The sequence below is a fragment of the Misgurnus anguillicaudatus genome, chromosome 10 (assembly GCF_027580225.2).
Source record: "Misgurnus anguillicaudatus chromosome 10, ASM2758022v2, whole genome shotgun sequence".
Taxonomy (NCBI): Eukaryota; Metazoa; Chordata; class Actinopteri; order Cypriniformes; family Cobitidae; genus Misgurnus; species Misgurnus anguillicaudatus.
The window spans coordinates 3,169,476-3,192,316 of NC_073346.2; positions in this window are offsets into that span (position 1 = coordinate 3,169,476).

Below are 22,841 nucleotides of genomic sequence, written 5' to 3' on the forward strand. Positions count from 1 at the left end.
TGTAAGAAATGCAATGCAGAGTTAACATGAGAAATGTTAACAATTATATTTAAATTATTTTTACAGGTTTTTAATATTTCTGGTGATCATGATTTCTTTCATCAATATATAAATGTATGTTTCCTCTAATAATAACGAGTATTTTTTTATTTATACAAATCTGCCTGCAACTCATACCCTTAGAGGTCACAAAGCCATAATGTATTTCGAAGCATACAGAAAAAAATCTATTGCTGTATGTGGATGATTGAAAATTGGAGCTGATGTTTACTCCCTCGGGGGCGGTGGGAAGTAGTAGGGGGTAGTATCGAGGCTTCCAAGTTCCCATGAGTACAAGCTACTGAGAAAATCTAATTGAGTCGGCTGGTACGTGAAGACTCAAGGACGGCGCCCCAGTTAATGGGAGATTTAGAGGTAGCTTCATTTCCCTTTAAAACCAGCATGACCTCTTTCTCACACACACACACACACGCACGCACGCACGCACGCACGCACACACACACACACACACACACAGGTTATATTCTGTGACACTGATGGGTCGCGGCCTTCTCTCCCACAGAGCTCCAAGTCAGGTACTTTATTCTGTAACTATGGTTGCCAGCCACTTCAACTCCCCTTGTCCTCTTTATGTCCTGTCCTTATCCTCGCTGACTTGATCCTCAAGCGATACGTTTAATAGGGTGGGCAACCACTTGCTGTTTCGCTTTGCTGAACATTTTGATCTGCAGAACAGAGCAAAATCTGTTAAACTAGTAAATCATGCACCCCTGACTTGGTTAGGTAACTTTGCCCTTGTGTTCACTGACAAATCTAAATCTAGAGAAAAACAGGTTTTATGTAATGAATTAGCTTTGAGTAAAACTTTAATAAGCATGTTTGAGGCCATGGACCGGGTGTTATACATTAGGAGTGGTCTATAAAGGACAGTATAACAAAGCACAATTACAAATTACAATTTATTCCAATCAGATATTTTAACACAAATGCTTTCTATAATGATAGAAACAATGATTAAATTCAACACAACCTCTTTCTATTTATAATACAAATAATTACATTGAAATTAAAATAATTTTTATTCTTTTGGCTGTAAATCAATGATTCACCTTGCTTAGTCATTTTATTCTTTTTGACCCATAGAGGGCACTGTACAGACACTGCCTCACATCAATGCACACTTAAGCTGTAAAAAAAATCACATTTGTGATATTGAAAATAAGTGTTGTACAAATGAAGGACAATGAAGTATTAAGTCTAATTTACATTCTGTATGTTTTATGGCTTTATAGCGATGGCATAATGTGACAAGAAAGTAAATAATAGACAACTCACAACCACAATACACTGTTACTCCACACTGTGTCAATTGTTAAAGTGAAGGCTCTATTATTTATTGTACAAAAAGTATAACACAAAAAGATAAGTGGATTGTTTACCATACCACCTTTGCACACGCATGGGTTGAAATATTTCCCATGCAGTTCACCTTACACATTTTTTTAAATATAGCAACTTTATAAACCCCCCACGTTAGCCCCACATACTGTATGTTTGGATTCAAGTCTGTTCAAGGATATTAATCTTCCTGTTCTTTAACCACTGTCCAAAAGCTTATGCCAAAGTTACAATACATCATCTGGAAACAAATATTTTAAGAAGAAGCGTTTGATTTCAGTAACATATAAGGTTTGTTTATTTCTGCAAACTAACAGTGTTTGATCTCGTATTTAAGCTTTCCTAACTTGTTATACACCAGTAGCATACACTAGATTTGCAAGGTTTCTATTTCCCTGGATTCTAAAAATTACTCTAAATTTCTCTGGAAACATTTTAACACTACTTCTTTAAATTATTAGCACATTATGAAATCATAACTTTGTTTCACATCTTTATATTTTGTTTACTGCAGAATTGATTTTGGGAACTCATTTTGGTAAGTGAAATGACATTAGTATGAGTAAAGAATAGAAACACTGAATGATGTATCGTCTATCTGCTCTTAAACTTCCCTCTTGTATTAACGACACTTGAGGTCTTTGTCTTAGACTTTAAAGGTAAGGTGTGAATCTGTATCTGTGTCATGGACACATTGCCATTGCCTTGAACCCAAGGTTTTAGTCTCCTGCTTTATTACATTAGTGATCTTTGCATTGAGAGCCAAGGTCTGCTCCACAAGGTTTATCTGTCACCTTGTCCAATAGTCTAAGTCTGGATATATTATGTCTCTGTAAAGGCTCTGATAGTTTCCGACACGGAGTGGAGGACACACGTAGATAATTCACACCGGGAATATGCACAAGCATAAAAATGCGCAGCTGCACTCCAAATAAAAAGCAAAGCCATAAAACACAGTTAAGTGAAATTAGGACAAATATCAACAGGAGATTATTTTTACGCAATCCAACCTCTGGAGACTGGACTGCAATGCTTAATCCTAAAGGCCTGTTGCACTTCTTTAAGACGTCTCACATGCTTTCTGTGAAAATATTTGGTCTGGGCCCCGTGTCCAAGGGAGTCACAATGATAACATGAGCTGAAGCAGATCAAGGCATTGCTTGCGGATGCATTGCATAATAATTAAGAGAGCTACGGTACAGAGAGGGTCTGAGGGGTAGGAAAGAGTTCGGGGAAGCTCCTTGGGCAGCGAGGTGACGTGAACAGGGAGACCGCTTTGACTGATGTGGCCTTCTGTGGCGTGGGACTTAATTGAAGAACAACATTCAGGTTCATGTACAGCGTCAAAGCCTCCCCAGCTTCTGCTGATGTCAAGACCTGTGAAATTTAATGAGCTCTGTCAGCGTCAGCCCCCCACACTAAACACACACACACACACACACACACTGGACTATTTGCTTATGTTGTTTAATTTACAGCTGTAATAGTCTTTGTACTGTACTGTAGGTCTCAAGTTGGCTTCTATTGATGTTATCTAGCGAATATAAACCAATATATGCACTTTCAAGCAACATGTTGCATTAAATATTACTAAGGTCTCAAACACAATACATACTGTAGACATTTTGTAATAGTAGTCAGCTGGTGGTGTTTTTATGGAAACCATTAAAAGTTGTAGAGTTTCCGGGACAGGGTTCAGCTTAATTCAGGACTAAAGTGCGCATATTTCATTGCTAAAAACAACATTATTTTGTATATTTGGTATAATACATTGTGTTTGGTTTATGGTTAAAAAATATTAATTTCCACATACTGTAGCTCCAGATTTCCCTGTCTTCCTGAATCGCACTGATTTTGTACAAAACTCATCAATCTGAAAAGCTCTGTGTCCCTGATTGGCCAGCTAATCTGTACATTGTGATTGGTCTGGATACCTCTGACATCAACCGGAAATAAGACGCTCCTTACCATTTTTGAAAGATTCACTCACAATGCAATGCTAACAGGAGTTAACTTACAGGCTGTGAGTCCAAGCGGGAGGAATTATGATAATGTCGGTCTTGTCTACATCACCAATACCAGGAAGTAAACTGTTGCCTACAATCCGTGTGTTTGTTGTAGTCCAAGAAAATAAATTTACATTGGAAACGATAACTCGTGTCATCGTTTACTTTGGAGTTTGCATTGTTAACATGTATTAACAGACACTTACACACCAAAGGAAATGTAAAAGCGTGAATCTGACAATAGCCTCTTTCACACAGTAATTCTGGTAAATTACCATGAATTTACCAGTAAATACAAAAATGTGCTGTTCACACATGCAGTGACGTTCCGTCTTTTTACCAGTAAGACACCATTCACAAATCAGTATCAAAATACTGGTAAACTCGGAGAGAAAGCGGAAGTTACCTGTGGAGCGCGGCTGGCGAGCTCCGTCCCTGTCGTATTTGTAAACGGCGGGTTATGACTTAATATCCACGGTCCGTATTTTGTTGTTTTCACATCTGTGGCAAACGGTCGCGAAGTTGCTCGTGACCAAACAACATTGCGTTAGGCGGCGTCAAACGGAACCTGCGCGTTTGCACATTAGGCTTCACAGATGGTGTGCTAAGGACGTTGGCAATTTGGCAATTAGATGGTAAGCTGTTTTAAACAACTTTGGTGAAGAAATGTGGATGTGAACTTCAGGTGTGCTCGACTTTTAAGCAACATGTGTGTGGAAACGTCCGTAAACAGTCTGGGGGAAACCGCGTCACCTGTATAAAAAACTTTCTGATTGACCCGATCTGTCAGCGCGGTCTGACGTCGTCCGTTCTAAATGCCGGTAATGCTATATTTTTTGTTCACACACAGCGCTTACCGGTAAATTACCGTTAATCTTACAACCTCTCTTACTGGTAAATTGGGAGCACTGATTTACCGGAAAGTTGCTGTTCACACATGACATGTTAACTGCAATTTACCAGTAAATTACCAGTAAAGACTGTATGTGTGAAAGGGACCAATATGTGCTCTTTAAAGGTACAGTTCACCCAAAAATGAAAATTCTGTCATCATTTACTCAGCCTCATGTTGTTACAAACCTGTATAAATTTTGTTGTTTTGATGAACACAAAAGAAGATATTTTGAAAAATGTATATAAGCAAAATGTTCGTGGATCCCATTTCCTACTATAGAAGTGAATGGGGTCCATGAACAGTTTGGTTACAAACATTTCTCAAAATATTTTCCTTTGTGTTCATCAAAACAACAAAATTTATAAAGATTAATAAATGATGACAGAATTTTCATTTTTGGGTGAACTATCCCTTTAAGGCAGCTCAAACATATTTTTTAGTCTGGGATTAGGATAAACCCTCTCTAGGAAACTGCCCTGTAGTGTTTTTTAACTGCAGGGTAAGTAAATAATAGTTTAAATTTCACAAAAAAATCACTTATTCGTGAATTTACAAATGCATAATCAATGAGAGGAATCATTTGGTTTGGTTGGAATCAGAATATTGAAATCAGATATGCAAGTTTTAAAAGTATCAAATATTAGATAATGATTTCAACCGAATGCTCTCGCTATATACATGTATCAAATACTTTCACTTCAAATCCACTTAATCCTGGGCTCAGGTCATTCAGAAATACCGTTTTGCTGGCAGAATCTGTTATGCCACATACATTTTTCAGCAAAGTCCTCAAATTGCACAGAAGATGAATGTGAAACGACTGTAGTTCAAATACAAACTTGGGTCCCATGAGAGTAATTGAATACAACCCAAATGTGGCAGTGACATGGATCACAGCGCCACCTAATGTGTGCGTCAGTTTCTTCATTTTTACCTTCTGATTTTCATCATTTGCAATGTTACTAGTTTCTATCTTTAGACATTTTGCAACTGTTTACTATGTCTTGTCTAGCAAAGTGGATTTTTTTAGAAGTGTTTTTTCCCCATAAAGCCTGCATTCACTTTTGCTGCAGAAAACGGCGAAAACCACTGAAAGTGCAATTTGTGAAAATAAGGCATTTCAATTACTGACTTATATCCTTTTCATTGCCATTAAAGTAAAATTACTCAACCATTACATAAGAGCCTGATATAAAAAGCTAATTTACAAGAAAATACGTCAAACGCAACTAGAGGGTTTTGCATCTGAGCTCTTCCCTTTTGAGAAAGTCCCATCTGATAAAAGTCCCTTTTCTTTGCTTAATGAAGGAAAATGCAGCAAATTCTCTGACCAGCAGAATTACAACTGAAAAATAAAAGAGGTGGATAGAGAAACAGCGGAAAGGAAACATAAGAGGCAAGAGTCAAAAGCGAGAAGCACAGTGGCTCTCCTGGTTCTGTCAAGTGGTTGATGTCCTCAGGACAACATTATGTTAACCCTGAAACAACATTTCAACAATCAGATTTCAGAAATACGTATACTGTATATTTCAAGTTTAACCTTACAACCAGGATTAGCTGCTTCTAGATGATTCTTTTTCACTTACCATTTCCCTTTGATTTTAGGGTTCGGATATGGTTAAGGTTGGGGTTTGGGTTGGTTTTAGGTTTTATTTTATTTACAATATTTTGCCCAGAGGACATCCCTCACTTGGCAAAATCAGATTGAGCAAGGCAAAGTGCAGCAGCTCTGTCGAGTTCACTTGTAAACCTGTGCAGATGTGTTAGTGTGCAGATGATGGTTGATGCGCAGGGAAAACTGCTGTAAAACAAACACTTGATTTGGTGAATGCTGTGGCCACCTGAGAGATTTATAGAATGATGAGGATTTGACACAAGTTGTCAAGCACTCTTCATAAGTCAAGTTGAGTTGGAATGCAGCCCAGATAGAAGCGAAGCAACTAGCGGACGCTAATAAAATGAGGATCAGATTAACAAAGTATTTGAATTTGTTATTGGTTTATCGGTTTAAAAGGCTTTCAAACATCTTGGAAGTGTTTTCATTGATAACAGAGAGATAATTAATTGCTACAGTACCATTTATAAAATCGTGGACGTCCATATAGATTTCAAAGCTATTTGGGCGACTAGGGATGAATTGCATTATAAAATTTAAAGTATGCAAACAGAAACATTTAAAAGTAATATTATCAGATTGATTTATTTGATTTGTCATAGTTGCAGTTGGAGATTTAGTTTAGCATCATTAGAAAACATCTGTAAAAGCTAAAAATAAATATGTCTGTAAATGAATTTGTTGAAGTTGGGTTGCAGTACGGGAATAACTATTAAAACCAGTCTGTGACTGGACTTGAATGAAGCAAAAGCTGTGAAATGACCAAACCTTCTAGCAAAAACAGTAGCCATAGAGGATCAACTAAATAAAAATAGATTTGTTCAGTGTAGCTCCAGGACACAGACGGGAAAAGCTATGAGATTCATTCAATCTCCCTTCAATTCATGGGCTGGACAAATAAGGTGGTCCTGGAGTTTTGTCATTTAATGTCTACCACATATGGTGAAGCCAAAGCCAGAGCAATTCTTTGAAAGAGGTTGTATATTTTTGTGCTATAATCTGGAAAATAAAATGTGTGCCTCACAAAACTTTAGTTTGCACTTCCATTTAAAATGTTGAATTTAACATCACTGGGTTTGCTTGATGTGCTCTTTAAGATTTTAAACTAACACCAAGTTATATGTAAACAAGCACTGTGTCTGTATATACTATATATTACAGATATAAACATACCAGATCAAATAAAGACACTTAACAGCTGCACAAAAATGATGTGTTTTACTTATGAACGCTACCTTCACATATCACATGTTCACTGCTGTGTAGTCCGGCAATATTTTTTCTTAATGGCCACATAAAATATCACAGGAAATGTTGACTCTTCATGTGGGCCTAGACAATGTTTAGCAGCAAACGCAGCTCTAAAATAATCTAAAGGTACTTAAATAAGAGATATTTAAAGTGTGTAATTTATGTAGTACTGGCATCACCAAAAGATGTGAAAAAATATGAGCGTTTTTAAAGGGTTTCCCAAAAACTTTCCCGGTCCGTCGTAAGGTAACTGCTTTGTTGAGCTGGTCAGAATGCTCAAACAAACATAGCAATGCTTTAAAAGTGCCATGCACAGTGCTCAGGAAGGGGCATCATGTGAGTCCAGAGCTTTAACTTCATCTCAAATATATGACTGAAAATCCACAGGAATTTATTTATTAACAAAAAAAGGTTATGTTGACCCCTCTGAATAAGGTCTAACACCCATCATAAATTCACCGCTGTTAGCCGTATCAAGCCAACTTCCCAGCACTTAAAGCCAAGAGGACAGATGCTCTCACAGTATACCCTGTGCAAACCACATGCCTGTTTGGAACAGCCTGCAGAATTTTATTTTTTGTGTAAATCATGTTTAGATATCTGTAAATATTGTGAATGAAGAAAATCTGACCTGGCATCTTAATATTTGTCATTAAATCAAAATATTTTTCCAGCTATATGAGCTAAACATAGGGGAGAGCAGGGGCGAAAGTACCATTTTTCAGAAAAATGTCATTTTAAAAACTAATGTTTTAGACAGAGATATATTTTTGCTGTGGTCAAATGTTGTCTATCAATACAAGGTGGAATTATGTAAAACGGCTTCAGTGTAATTTCACTTTGAACATAAGTAGCGAATTGTTACTTTTGACTCTGTCAGTAGGGACGAAAGTAACACAACAGAACAAGATAGATTTTTGCGTTACACTTGTTTTTAGTAAATATACATGACTATGACCTTTTAAATGTTGTTTATCTTTGCAAAAAAAAATTAAATTACATTTTCATTTTAAATTTTCTGTTCTGTTAATCAAATGTTTCAAAAGCAACTCAACAGTACAAACTTGAACTGTTGAGGATAAAAAAATTAAACAGTATGAACATTATAAAAATTAAATTAAATCAAACAAATTTTTAACATAATGCAACAGTATTAGCAGCGGGACAAAAGTGTTACTTTCGTTCCGACAAGAACTCCTGATAATTAAGCCCGATTTACTTTAATTTTGAAAAACTCTGAGAAGTCAAACTTCAGGATGTGTTAAAGCACTAAATACCCTGTAGATTGATCAGTACTTTCATCGGAACACATAAAACCAGAAACACAATGCAATGATCACTTTAGGAATTTACTTATCGTGGTCAAAAACAGTTTTACTGACCTACACGCACAAAGCTGTGATGAAATAACGCGATATTTGCCAATTCTGTCAAGGGTTGCGTGCAAAAGATGCTATCATAGTTTGAAATGCAAATGTAGTCAGGGCTCTGAGAAAATCACTTTGTTACTTTTGTCCCGTGTAACTTTCGCCCCCATTTTCCCCTATATCACTTCATGAATAACACCCCTCCTTTTCTTAGACAGGTTTTAAAAAGTTTAAATTATAAGATTTATTCTTGGTCACAACTGTAACTGATGGAAAATTTGTCACACTGATAAAAAGAAAAAGTTGACTTAAACGTTCAAGCAGAGCCGGCGCCAGACCATAACTAACAGGGGGGCACTCGGCTTCCAACGGGGGGCACGCAATAGCAACAGTAACTTGCAAAAACAAGACATTAAAACAACAAATACAGCAAGCACACACTCATACAACTAGTACAGACTGTCAGCTCATTTCCCGTATAAAGTGCAAAAGACCACAAACTATGCGCAAAACTATTGAACGTCGACCGCGGCGTGAGCGCAAGCGGAGCTCCGCTGCGCTCGCGCTTGGCTCGACGCAACACCGCGTCCTAGCTTTAAAAAAGCCGCTTTACCATAATCACGTCATAATGCTGTTAACGGTCTAGCCACACTTCACATTTAAGCTAACGTAATTTAAAACAACGCTAACTTACCTTTAAAATAGCTGAAGACTGTGTGTAAGAACATTAAACTTCCTTAGAACAGTGTCCTGTAGATTTGTAAATTCCACCTCGACCTCTAATCTCTGAGTTTGAGCCAGTCTGTGTTTGCATGAAGATGAAGCAGGCGGTGTTGGTTCGTTCTAAATGTTCTAATATCCATATTTTACACGATCCATAAAATGCCGTGAAAAAACACGTTGCTAGTATCAAGTCACAAATATGCTAAAGACGTAAGACGGGTGAGACGCGGCAATACATCCAATCAGAGAAACTGGTCTATTTTAATTAAAGAAAACATATATCAACTATATTTTCCTCATTTGATTACATTACAAGTCATGAAACATTCAATGTTTAATTTATTTTAATTATTCTTGATATATATTAAAGTAATAAAAACTTTGTAGGGGGGGCACAACAACCTGTTCGGGGGGGCACTGCCCGCGAATGCCCCCCCTTGACGCCGGCCCTGCGTTCAAGGCAATTTGCTGCACAGGCTACTCAACTTTTGACCACTTAATTCAGCTAACTCAATTTACTGAGTAATGTCACATGCCTCTCAACTTGAACAAGTTGAAGCAATGTAAAAATGATTAAGCAACAAGCACATTTTTGCATTTACTCAATTAATGACTTTAGTCCACTTAACTTTAGTTTTAAGTAAGATTTAGTTTGTATTTTACTTCCTTTTTACTATATTATATAAACACACTTTACTTTAGAGAGACCAAAACATTGGTCAAAACGTTCTGGACAAACACTTAAAAAGAAAAAAAAATTGTTAGCAGGATGAAAAGGTACCAAGCCCCTAAGGTGACATTGGAGTAAAAAAATCTAAAGTTTAGTTTCATGTGCTCATGCGAAACTTTCATGTGCTCACACAAAGTTTAGTTTCACTTGCGCACGTGGAAAAAAAACGTTCAAGTTACTTTATTATTTTTGTTGGGAAAACATTTGAAATAGGATTTTTTTTACAGTAAGATCCAATCGAACACTGAAAACTTAATAAAAAACTTTGTTTCCATAACAGGCAATTGTTGAGGAAAAAGGTATAAACCAAGAATAAATGTATGAATGTGCAACATTATTTTGTTTCAATTATTGTAACAACACTTTGAAATCTGCAAGTTTATCATGTATGGACTCAAATCAGTGAACACCTGTGACTGATTTAATGTTTGTGTGTCCTGTTAGCACGATCGTCTCGCTCTAACATAGCATGAACCGATCTTATTTACTTAAATAAATAATAGACCTGAACTTTATGTATCAAACATGTTAGCTGTATTTAATTTAGCAGTTTTGCAGGTTCACACATTTATGATCTTGTAGATATCCATTGCCTCCAATGCAAAAATGTTCAACGGTTGGCTTAAACTGGTTGAATTTGAGAGTTTTTGCTTCAACTGTACTTAATAATTGTTTACCAAATGCAGCACACATTAAAATGCATTTGCAATATTGAAGGTTCATTTTAGGTCATGTGTTCTTTAAACATTTCATTACTGTGAACTTAGCAAGGTCTTTATATTTCGTCACTAAACTTGTACCTGATAAGAGTAGACCACACAATTGTGGAACACACAGCACATATTGTAACAATAAAAAATCATCAGTCAATTCAGACTATGGCTATCTGAAAATATCATATATTTAACAGCACTACAACAAACAGAAGACAAAACAACAGCACATCAGACAGAACTGTGCAGACAAAACTGGATAACAACTTTAGATCATTTCCGCATCGACCTACAGTACTGTAAGTTAGTGCTTCTCAACTGTTTTATATTTCCTCAGTACCGATTGAGTATTAACAAAGTACAAACATAACGAAAAAATACAATATTATTCTATTAGTTTGTTTGAGTTTTAGGCTTGAAAAAGTTGGGTTCATTCTTATTTCAACAAGTAATCTGATTCATATTTTCTTTTTATTACCTTTTGTTAATAGGTCAAGGGCACGTCATGCAACCTGTCAGTCCTGGCATTTGCCTAATTTGACTAGTGACGGACACATTTATCCCAAAGTACCATTGGACATTTAAAGGGCCACTAACGCAGGTGTCTCCGGTATCCCCAGAATGTGTCTGTAAAGTTTCAGCTCAAAATACACCTCAGATCTTTCATTATACAATGTTGAACATGGCCATTTGTGGCTGTAATAAAAAACACGCTGTTTTTGTGTGTGTCTCTTTAAATGCAAAGAAAACTTCTGTTCCCCTCCCCGTATACAAAGTAGGGGCTAGAGCGCTTACACATGTGTGCTTTGGACTACATCAATACTTGTGTCTCTGCCAGAAGATTGAACTACGCGCTTATATGGTGGAGTCTGTGAGCGGTCATGGGTGGGGCGTAATCAATGTGACATCACAATGATAGGGGATCCCCAACAGCCTGTTTTGTGTGACTTTTGTGGTTTAAAGAAGATAACACAAAGAAGAATAGATGGATTTGTATAATAACAGGATGCTTCTGCACACACACTGCCGACTCATTTTCTGCTAGAAACACATTTAAAGGTGCATCGTTTAGGATAGGGGGGCTTTAACATCAGCATGTTTTTTCTAACATTACACATAGTAATGCCATCTAACACCAGGCCTGGATGAACACAATGTAGAGCCCTAGGGTGATCACATTTTATTTTAAAGGTCTAGTCATTGCAGGGTTCCAGATTAACTTTTTACTAGGAGCACCGTAGCCCTTCAATGAAAATTTAATGTGCAAGCAGACCATTTATGGGCACATCTAAAATCAGCCTGCAATGCAATGATCACATTTTTCCCCAAAATAACTGCATTTCTGACAAATACTTTGATAATAAATAGACTTAATTCTTCATGCATTTATTGCACATGTCCTTATGTAGAACTGATTAAACTTTAAAAATAGAAAGTTGAGAAAGAATCATCCCAATTCTAGCCAAAAAGACTCAATTTACAACAACAGTTAGCCAACAACATATCAGCAAAAAATAGATGTCTTTTAAATTAGCCATAGAGATTCCCTAGGCTGATCTTAGGTCAGCCGCTACAATAAGTACAATCACTAGTTAGGTTGTAATTGGTATGTTTCTGGTAACATGCATGATTTTATTAAACTATATATGGGTATTTCTCAGATTAAGGGCCAAATTGGGTTGGTGCAATTTTGAAAATTAAAATTCCAAATGTGACTAATTGGTATACATCAAATTATCAGTCCTTAAGGCAGGAGCGACGTTATGAGCTTGGTTTATCTTGAACTTAATGAGATTTTTACTTGCAAGATAAATTATAGTCATATACGTATCTACATTTCTGATTTATCAATCTACCCTGGCTTGGAATCTAAGCTTATTTTAAGTGAATGCCATATAAAACTTTTTAATACATTATTTATCAGAAATGTATAATTGTAGGATGCTTTTGTTATTTATACATCATTTATTGGCAAAATTATGTATTGTGCTGGTAATGACTCTTTTTTCAAAAAACTAGCCCTACTAGCTAAGATGATGACTAGGCAAGTGTAGCTAGCTTTTTACATATAATGTACAGCATTTTAACTATAAAAGTGATAAAAATATTTAAAAAATGTTTAAAAATACAGAAAAACAACACATATGGTAATGACGCATAATAAGTGTACATGCCCAAAACAAAGAATAAAGAGTAGATTTACTTACTTTTCTGGACATCTAGGCATCAGTCTTGCAGCTTGAAATCCATGTGCTCCACTATGTCATTAGTTTACCATGGCTACCAAATAAACTTGATAAAAAACAGTGGGAAAGTCCCTTTATGCAGAGCGTGTTGGTAATGACAGCTAAACTATGGGACAGGTAGAAATTACGCAAAATAAAGTACAACATGCATATATATGCTTAATCTGTGCATGTAGTTTATTAGTTCAAGTAACATTTAATTCATATACATATATTTTTTTATTTATTTGTGATAAATTATGTTTGAGATATGGCACGACATGTGAAAACTCTGGTGAAGGACATCACCAAAACACCGATATTGTACCACAAAACACCAATAAAATGTGATAAAATTATTATTTTAAGAGCAGCCATAAAAAAGTCTAGGCTTGTTTTTGTTTATACTCATTAAAGCCGCTCTATGCATTTTCGGTGTTTTTGTCAAACAGCGACCCCTAGAGTCACTGGAGAATACTTGCAACTGTCGTAATTTCCCACTCCAGTACTCCGAAGATAATGACCAGGTATTGTTTTACAATTTCATACAAATATTAGGCTACTGCATAGTCTACTAAACTACAGATGATGGTAATAGGATAATAAGAAGTTTATTCCAAGTGTGAAGTGCATATAATAATAAAGTACCGCGTTTGCTAGCTTATAACGTTTTTACATGATTGCAGCTAAATCACAAGTAAACATTACAAAATGCCATGACAACGTTAATTGTGTACGTTGCATTATTTCATAACGTTGTTCGTTATAATGTCACTATACATGATTATTGCTATTTATCATAATAGTTCATGTGCATGTTTACACTATTTACAACCTCTAGGCTTATGTATGTCCTGATAATTATGTGAGATATTGACAACTGTTGTCATGATAATCGCATGACATACTACAAGCAAGCGGAACAACATACAACATAGACCGCAAACAAGTTTACAAATGAGAGATTTACTTACTAGTCCATCAACAAGATCGACAGATCATCATCCCCGTTGCATCCAGTGCTGTCTTTTAGCTCACGCCAATGAGTAAAAACCTGACCAAGTGGGACTCTTGTCCGGTTCCTAACGTGGTCAGATTCTCTTTTCCTTTTCCTACTCGCTTCCGAACACGCTTTCTTAACTTTTAAATCGTTTAGCCTCATGTCTCAAATTCGCGCGTGCAGTTGTTGTTATAAGCTTGATTGACTTCATGCAGCGCTGCAAGAACCGACAGCCGGATAACGTCAAAGTGCCGTCTCGGATCATTCTCGCGGTACTTTGACTTCATCCGGCGATCGGTTCTTGCAGCGCCACACGAAGTCGAACAAGCCTAACCTGTGTGAAGTCGTTGCCGTAAAGCAAGTCGTGATTCTCGCGAGATTTGTCAGGGGCGGTTCTCTCAAGCTTGCATTGGTGGTTTTTCTAGCAGCGTCCTCCCCAAACTTTAACAGGAGGATGATTCACCCTACTATGACTTTGTTTACCACTGAAATAACTTTAAAGCTGTTATATTGAGGTAAAATAACTGCATAGTGTGTCTTTAATGCACTGTAAAAAATACTTTGCTGCCTTAAAATTTTTTGCTAAATCAACTCAGATTTACAAGTCATGTCAACAGAGATGAGTTGTCACAACTTATAAAATATAGTTAATTTTACAAGTTATAACAACTCACCTGTAGTTATAACAACTCATCTCCAGTCAAGATAGATAATAGTAAGTTGAAATTACTTGTAAATCTGAGTTAAATCAACAAAATATTTTAAGGCAGCAAAGTGTTTTTTACAGTGTGGTGCTCAAATGTATTAGATTTGATTAGTTTTTAATAGAATTACACCCTGGGGACATTAATAGGCCCGAATTCTGGGAAATACCTATATACAAAAAGTAATATCCAGTTAGCTTATTGTAATTAGATGAGTGTCATGGCTATACATACTTGTATCCTTTACATGCAGCTGCCCATGTTGCCAATGCCTAAATCCACCACTGCACACTTGTGGGCTTGCGGTCTATTCGTCTTTTTACATGAAATAACAACTAGTTCAGTGGTTCTCAACTCCAGTCCTTGGGACCCACTGCTCTGCACATTTTGGATGTCTCTCATATCTGACACACTCAGTTCAGTTCATAGAATCTATCCTAACGAGCTGATGATCTGAATCAGGTGTGTTAAATAAGGGAGACATGCACAATATGCAGAGCAGTGGGTCCCAAGGACTGGAGTTGAGAACCACTGAACTAGAATAAATTCCAAATTTGCAGGTAGCACATGTGCAGGTAATTGTAAAAATGCTTGCGTTGTCTCAAAAACTTGGTCGCAGTCTGAAGCCCTTTGTGCCACCCTATTGGCTGGTGCCCCAATGCACCCAATCCCACCTATGGTTATCCGGCCCTGTCCAACACTAAAAATAAATAAATCCATTTCTGATAAAGTTGCCTGACACATTGTGAAAACATTGGGGTGAATAAAAAAAATTAAGTAAATCAAGCATCCAGCAAGTTACTTTAATTCCATTTAAAATAATGAAAATACAAGAGATTAAATGCATTTTACAAGTGGCAATCAAAATGTTGTGTGTGTTGTGCACTATAGTGAGCAATACCTCAAGCAAACATTCAGTTCAGACTTCATTTGGGTGGTCCTTCGAATCTTTCAGACCGTGTGGTTTTGTTGCCAAAGTGCAAGCACTTCACCAGCATTTCACACAACCCAACAACCCCAACCTATTGGGAAATCTCTTTATCTCAATTACATTGTGTTGCTCATCATTAGCCTTGAGTTGTGAGGAATATACAAGAAATGAACCCAATCGCAGACGTAGACACAAAATAGGAATTTATTAAACAAACAGGGAAAACAAAACCCACGAGGGGGCAAAACAAGACTGGAAAATGCAACACTAGACTAACACTAAACTTAACATAACTTAACATTAAACAAACAAGACTAGAACTCTTAAATACTCACAGAATGGATATAGAAACCGACAGGATACAACAAGGAATGAAACAAGACGCACGAGCACAGAACAGCAAACACAAGGACAATAAATAGGGACAAAGTAAATTACATACACCTGGAAATAATTACAAGTAAGGGATCGGGGAAAAAGTGACGAGACCCGGGAAATGCGTGGTCAGAATAATTCAATACTAAAACCACACATTTCCCACATAGAACATGGTACTGCCAGGACCCCGAACACAAAGACTAGAAATAATTAAACACATGATTTTGACGGATCCTGACAGTACCCCCCCCCCAAGGAGCGGCTACCAGACGCCCCTCAGGGGGAACACTAAACTCTGGACAAGACCGACTGACAGACAGAGAACAACCAAGAAAACATAACAAATAACATTAAGGGCAAACAAGACAAAATTACAAAAGGGTTAGGGTGGGATAACAAAAATAATAAACAAGGGAGGGGGGGTGGGGGAACAACAGAGTTCAAAGGTGGTGGTCCAGGGTGGGAGGGTGCGGATGGAGTCCGTGGGGGTCTGGGAGGCTTTGAGTGAGTCCTGGGAGGGGCATGACAGGAAGGTGCAAAACCTGGCTGGGGCTGCGCGGGCTGCGCACACGGCTGGGGCTGCGCGGGCTGCGCACACGGCTCTGGGGGCTGCGCGGGCTGCGCACACGGCTCTGGGGGCTGCGCGGGCTGCGCACACGGCTCTGGGGGCTGCGCGGGCTGCGCACACGGCTCTGGGGGCTGCGCGGGCTGCGCACACGGCTCTGGGGGCTGCGCGGGCTGCGCACACGGCTCTGGGGGCTGCGCTGGCTGCGCACACGGCTCTGGGGGCTGCGCTGGCTGCGCACACGGCTCTGGGGGCTGCGCTGGCTGCGCACACGGCTCTGGGCGCTGCGGCGGCTGCGCACACGGCTCTGGGCGCTGCGGCGGCTGCGCACACGGCTCTGGGCGCTGCGGCGGCTGCGCACACGGCTCTGGGCGCTGCGGCGGCTGCGCACACGGCTCTGGGCGCTGCGGCGGCTGCGCACACGGCTCTGGGCGCTGCGGCGGCTGCGCACACGGCTCTGGGCGCTGCGGCGGCTGCGCACACGGCTCTGGGCGCTGCGGCGGCTGCGCACACGGCTCTGGGTGCTCTGGTTGCTGCTGGTCAAGGATTCCCCTCTTCTTCTTTTTTCTCCGAGGCCGTGGGGCAGAGAGTGGAAGAGGAGCCATCAGATCCGAGGAGGACCCCCCGGACAAAGACTCCCAGGAGATCCTCCTCTCTCGCTTTCCCCGAAGGGACACAGGTGGGGAGGAGCATTCTGGAGCTGGAGGAAACAGTTCTGAGTCGCCGAGCCCCAACATTCCCAAAATCCGTCCTTCAGGAATGGCTGAAAGTGGAAGGGGCTCGGCGGTTCTGGTCGGGTTCCGCCTGGAGTTAATCCCTGGTCCGTACACGAGTGGATCGTACCATATAGGACCCGGTTCACACTCCAGGCGATAACTCCGACCCCTCCGTGCAAGACGGGTGTTCATGTCCGCTGGGTTCTTGTTGGCTCGTGCGTAATGTGAGGAATATACAAGAAATGAACCCAATCGCAGACGTAGACACAAAATAGGAATTTATTAAACAAACAGGGAAAACAAAACCCACGAGGGGGCAAAACAAGACTGGAAAATGCAACACTAGACTAACACTAAACTTAACATAACTTAACATTAAACAAACAAGACTAGAACTCTTAAATACTCACAGAATGGATATAGAAACCGACAGGATACAACAAGGAATGAAACAAGACGCACGAGCACAGAACAGCAAACACAAGGACAATAAATAGGGACAAAGTAAATTACATACACCTGGAAATAATTACAAGTAAGGGATCGGGGAAAAAGTGACGAGACCCGGGAAATGCGTGGTCAGAATAATTCAATACTAAAACCACACATTTCCCACATAGAACATGGTACTGCCAGGACCCCGAACACAAAGACTAGAAATAATTAAACACATGATTTTGACGGATCCTGACATGAGTATAGCACCGTCATCATATCTTCAACCATAGTCCAAGATATCATCATCTTATTTCCTCAGAATGCCTGTCCTTCGCCCTTTAGCCTGATAAATGTGGTCTTCAGAGTACAAACCCATCCATACATCCCTCAAGGGTTGATGGAGCTATAGTCACACAGTCGAGCATCGCGTAAACCGGCTCAAAACATTCCTCTCGCTCTGACCCATAAGAGCATTGACTTAAAAGGAAGGTTAATGTTTGCACGCCACACTTAGCGCGATGACTTTAGCTTAGCACGTGACAGCTTTTAGGAAAACACAGGTGGGACAACAAAGCCACCAAATGTAGCATTGTCCCATTCATTCAGAGCAGATTATGCAAACAGGAATGCTAGTCACTTGTCACCTGGATTTTCTCTTTTCTCTGAGGAAGATAAGCTGAGATTTTCTTAAATAAATAAGCGTCTTTGCAGCTTATTGTGTGATGTTAGCAGATCACTGCTCAGCTTGCATTTAACTTAGCAGCAGGAAGGGGCATGTTAGGATAGGATTTAGGGAATGAGGGAGATAAGGAAGTGCTTGCCGACCACTCCATTAGACTCCATTCACGTTTCGCATTCTGCTCTCATCAGAGCCACGCTTTTTTAATGTCTGATAAACTTGGAGGAGAAACAACAGGCCATCACTTAGTAGCTTTTCCTCTGGCAGACAATAAAATAACAACATATAAAACACACATAGTTGCATAGAAACCACCCAGTAAACCGTTTACACCACACATACTGTAAGCAACTGCATAGTAATGGTCTGGCAACTCCCTAAACTTGTATTGGTTAAAGGCACTAATTTAACACATTAAATTGACAGCCACAAGTAAAAAGTTTACATTTGTTTGGTGCTGTCGCTGTAACCCTTAGGCTAGAAAACCCTTGACCTCTGTGTAAGGCCTTGAGGTGAATACACAATCTCTATCATACAGAGAAACTTTATCTTCATTTTCTTCTTCTACATAAACAGAGTCCATGAATGAATGAACTGTCAAAGAAATCTAGAAGTCATTATGGACGTTGCATCAGTTCACACTTCAAGTCAGTAAATCCAGACTCGAACTTTCCCTCTCTCTCTGACAGAAGGCAGACTTCTATTATACCCCATGCACATACAGTTTCACAACACCGCTTACCAAATACTGATTTTACACTCTGATGTGACAAAATAAAAGGTACTCATTGAACCTTAAACTACATTTCACCTGCTTTGCGTTGTAGTATGGGACAACGTGAGCTTTATCGTGCAAGCTCCAGTCCAAAACTGATTTGCTGACCACCCAACATTTATTGTGCAACACCTCCCACCATACTCACCATTTCTGAACGCCATTGAGTTATTTTCGGCATGGCGATAGAAGGTATACGACTGGCAGCCCTTTGTGCGCATCTCTCTTTTGCAGGCTATGGAAGAGGCATGCGATGAGATTCATGTGGGTGCGATTCAGGGATAGACCAACAACAGCTGATTTCAATTGTAGCTGGAAACCAACACATGTGTTTTTTTAATGTAATTTTATTACCATTTATAAAAAGGGATAACTTAGGAATAATTTGCTTTGTGATGCAAACATGGACCAAAAGCCCACTTGTGTGTAATTGCTTATGCATTTCTCCTTAGCGTATGACCCAGCGTTTACCTCCCACTGGTGGGAGATGTAAGATGTTCACTGATGTTTAGGAAACAGCATTTGTTGACATGGTCATCAGAAACAATAGCATAAACTTGTTACATTCGACAGAAGATGTATCAAGTTTACAGATGAAGCAGCTGTACACTGTGCCTTTTGAGATGAACTTCGGTCAAGTCGAGCAACTTGGGAACCAGTATGTCCAAGTAGACGACTATACTTCACTAACAAATGCACAGAAAAACATGCTTTAGGCATAATGTATATTACTGTAATAGGCTATTCTTCTGTTGCTTTCTGGATTTAGAGATTCACCAAGATTGAAGGCAGGCAAACCCCACGCTTATTCATCTTTTGGATGAGGCTGGTTTTAGCTTACTCAAAACCCAGCGCTGAGGAAGGAATGTGATTGGGAAAAGGAACAAAGTGGATGTTCATGGGCTGGAGAGGTGCTAATATCACAAGGTGTGCAGCAATATCAAATGATGGACTGGTGTTACACAAACTGCTAACTGGGCCATACGACACTGAGCATCTTCTTTTGTTCCTGGATGACCTCTATGAAGGGATGTGCTGAATGTGCAGTGGACAAAAATCAGCCAACATTTATAATCATATGGGACATGCAATCCCATAGAGGAATTATTTTTGTCATGGAGGTAAAAAGTTTATGACCACATCCATGTGATTAAATGTCCCACCTGGACAGAATAAATCTAGCATGCTTGGACATATCAGCAGAAGATTGCCAAGGATAGATCAGGCATTCAAAAAGGTTATTTTCTATATGTATTCCCTTAAATGACATGTAATGTGTATGAGAATATGTGCCCAAATGCAGAAGATTAGCATTCCTACTGTGTCTGTTACAGTTTGTGGATGGTGCATATACAAATTGTTGTACTTTGGAAAAAAAAAAAAAAAAAAAACTGTAAAGCATACAACATCATGTCTGATTCATTTCTGTAACATAATGTATATAGCTACCCAGTCTCACGAGGTTTCGTGATATAGTCATATAATTTTTTTATTCTTTTTTGTGATATTATCACAAATTTCTGCGTTTTTTCGTGACAAATAACGAATTCCTGTTTTCGTGGGATTATTACGTATTGGTTACTCAACTGCTTTTTCCTATTTTTAAACCATTGTCGCTTTGGTTTAGGTTGAGGTTTGGTGCTTGCATTAGAATGTCACTTTATACATTGTTTTTTACTAGTTTTTCTAATTTATTTTTTTATATGTCGCCTGGCGTTAGGGTTAGAATTTGGTTTCGAATGTCATTTTATGTAAATCTAACCCTAAACCAGTTGGGTAACCAATCCGTGATAATCACATGAAAACAGGAATTCAATATACGAACATGAAAAAATTCGGATATTCGTGATAATATCACAAAAAGGAATCAAAAAATGACTATATAACAAAATTTCACGAGACTGGGCTGTATATTGCTGTGAGTTCTAAACTGTAGACAATTGCCGTCTTTTACAAAATGTGTTTGACAAAGTGTGTTTGTTGCCTGATAACCTTTGCTAGTGTTAGGAAATAATGAGCTGATTTAAGACATGTATGAAGTGTTTTGATAGTTTTGGTGCATTTTGAATGTGAAATGAACTGCTGTGCCAAGCTGAAAGTTGGTTAGGAGAACTGTGTGAAGAGTTTTGCAAGGATCACAAAGTATTGAGAAATGTGTCCCAGTGATTGTTTAAAAAACTACAATATCAAGTCAAATGTAGACAATATCAAGCATATCTTATAGAAAAAAGAGCAATTAGTCTATGCTCCTCCATAAAAGCCTTTACAAAACCAAATCATAACTCTGTAACTAAAAGCATCACTTTAGGAGTAATAACAACCACTGGAGCTGTGTCTTTATTAAAGACCTCAGGCACAGTAATATTGCTGTAAGTTTGAGCGAGAGGTGGAGTAGTCAGGAGCAGGGGCGGATCTAGAAAATGATTTATGGGATGGCAAGGGGGTGGCATGAGAACTACGAGGGGTGGCAATGAAGTAAGCATCCTTGCATGGTTGTCGTGGATACAAGAAACTATATACTGTATTAGGGGTGTGCAGCGGAGTCAGTATTTGTATCTGTATTTGTATCTTTAACAATCTCAAAATTATTTGTATCCGTATTTGTATTTGGATGGAACCGGAAGTGGGCGGGTCTTAAACCAGAAGTTTGTCATATTACATGAAAATGTCATTTTAAATGAATTTTTGCTTTTATATAATTATAACTTAAATAACTGTAAATATTTATTAAAAATAATATTACAAAATGTTAATCAAAAAGAGAAATAATTTGATTCTCATTAATAATAGCCATGGAAAACAAACTTCTCATTTTCAAAGCCTCGTACAGCTTGTGCCTATGTGCGTTGAACTTGAGAGCGTGTTGACTGTACATCACCTTTAAGCGTTTATTGTGTCTTTCAGCACAGCTACATATGTGACCCATTCTGTCTAAATGAGTGGGAGGTTTTCAGAAAAAATAACTAGCCTACATTAATCCCTTGTCTGGCGATTCAAATACTCTATTAATTAAACATCTAATACGTTTTCTGCGAGTGAAATGATTAATACTAAGATGCGTGTCATGTCTGACATCTTGGTTTCGGTTTAAAAACATGCAGGAATTTGAAAATAAAATGCAGGACTTGCTTGATGTTTAAAGAGTTATTAAGAGAGATAAACTCGGGACTAATTCATGTTAAAAAGTTATTAAGATCGACAAGACTCGCGCTGACTGACAGATCCGAAACGCAACGCACAGACACGCAAGTAAATGCTCTGACAGAATAGTTCAAAAACATCTGTTTTGACAAGAATTTACGAAAGCATAATAAGCATACAACAAACTTGCTGAGCTCATTATTAACTTTGTCCATAGCCTACAGCGGTTGCATGAACAGAACGAATTGTTTAAAAAAACTTTCTCATTAATCTTCATCTAAATTAATAAATAATCAGATATTTGTTTATGCTCTATTATTTAAAAGTCAGTTTTGACTTAGTTCAAAACAAGCAAAATGATTTTAAACAATAAGGTAATTAGAAAGATTGAATTAAAATGTTTCAGTTGTTATTTACTTAATTTATTTTTATGTTAATTGCAATTCATGTCATAATAATCTTCAGTTTAATATTTGCTTTTAAAATGTTACATTTTCATATTTTTATCTATTTACTTATTTATTTTATATTCACCTAGATTGACAATTAAGCTTGTTTTAACTTGAAGTAATTAAAAGATCATCTGTGACC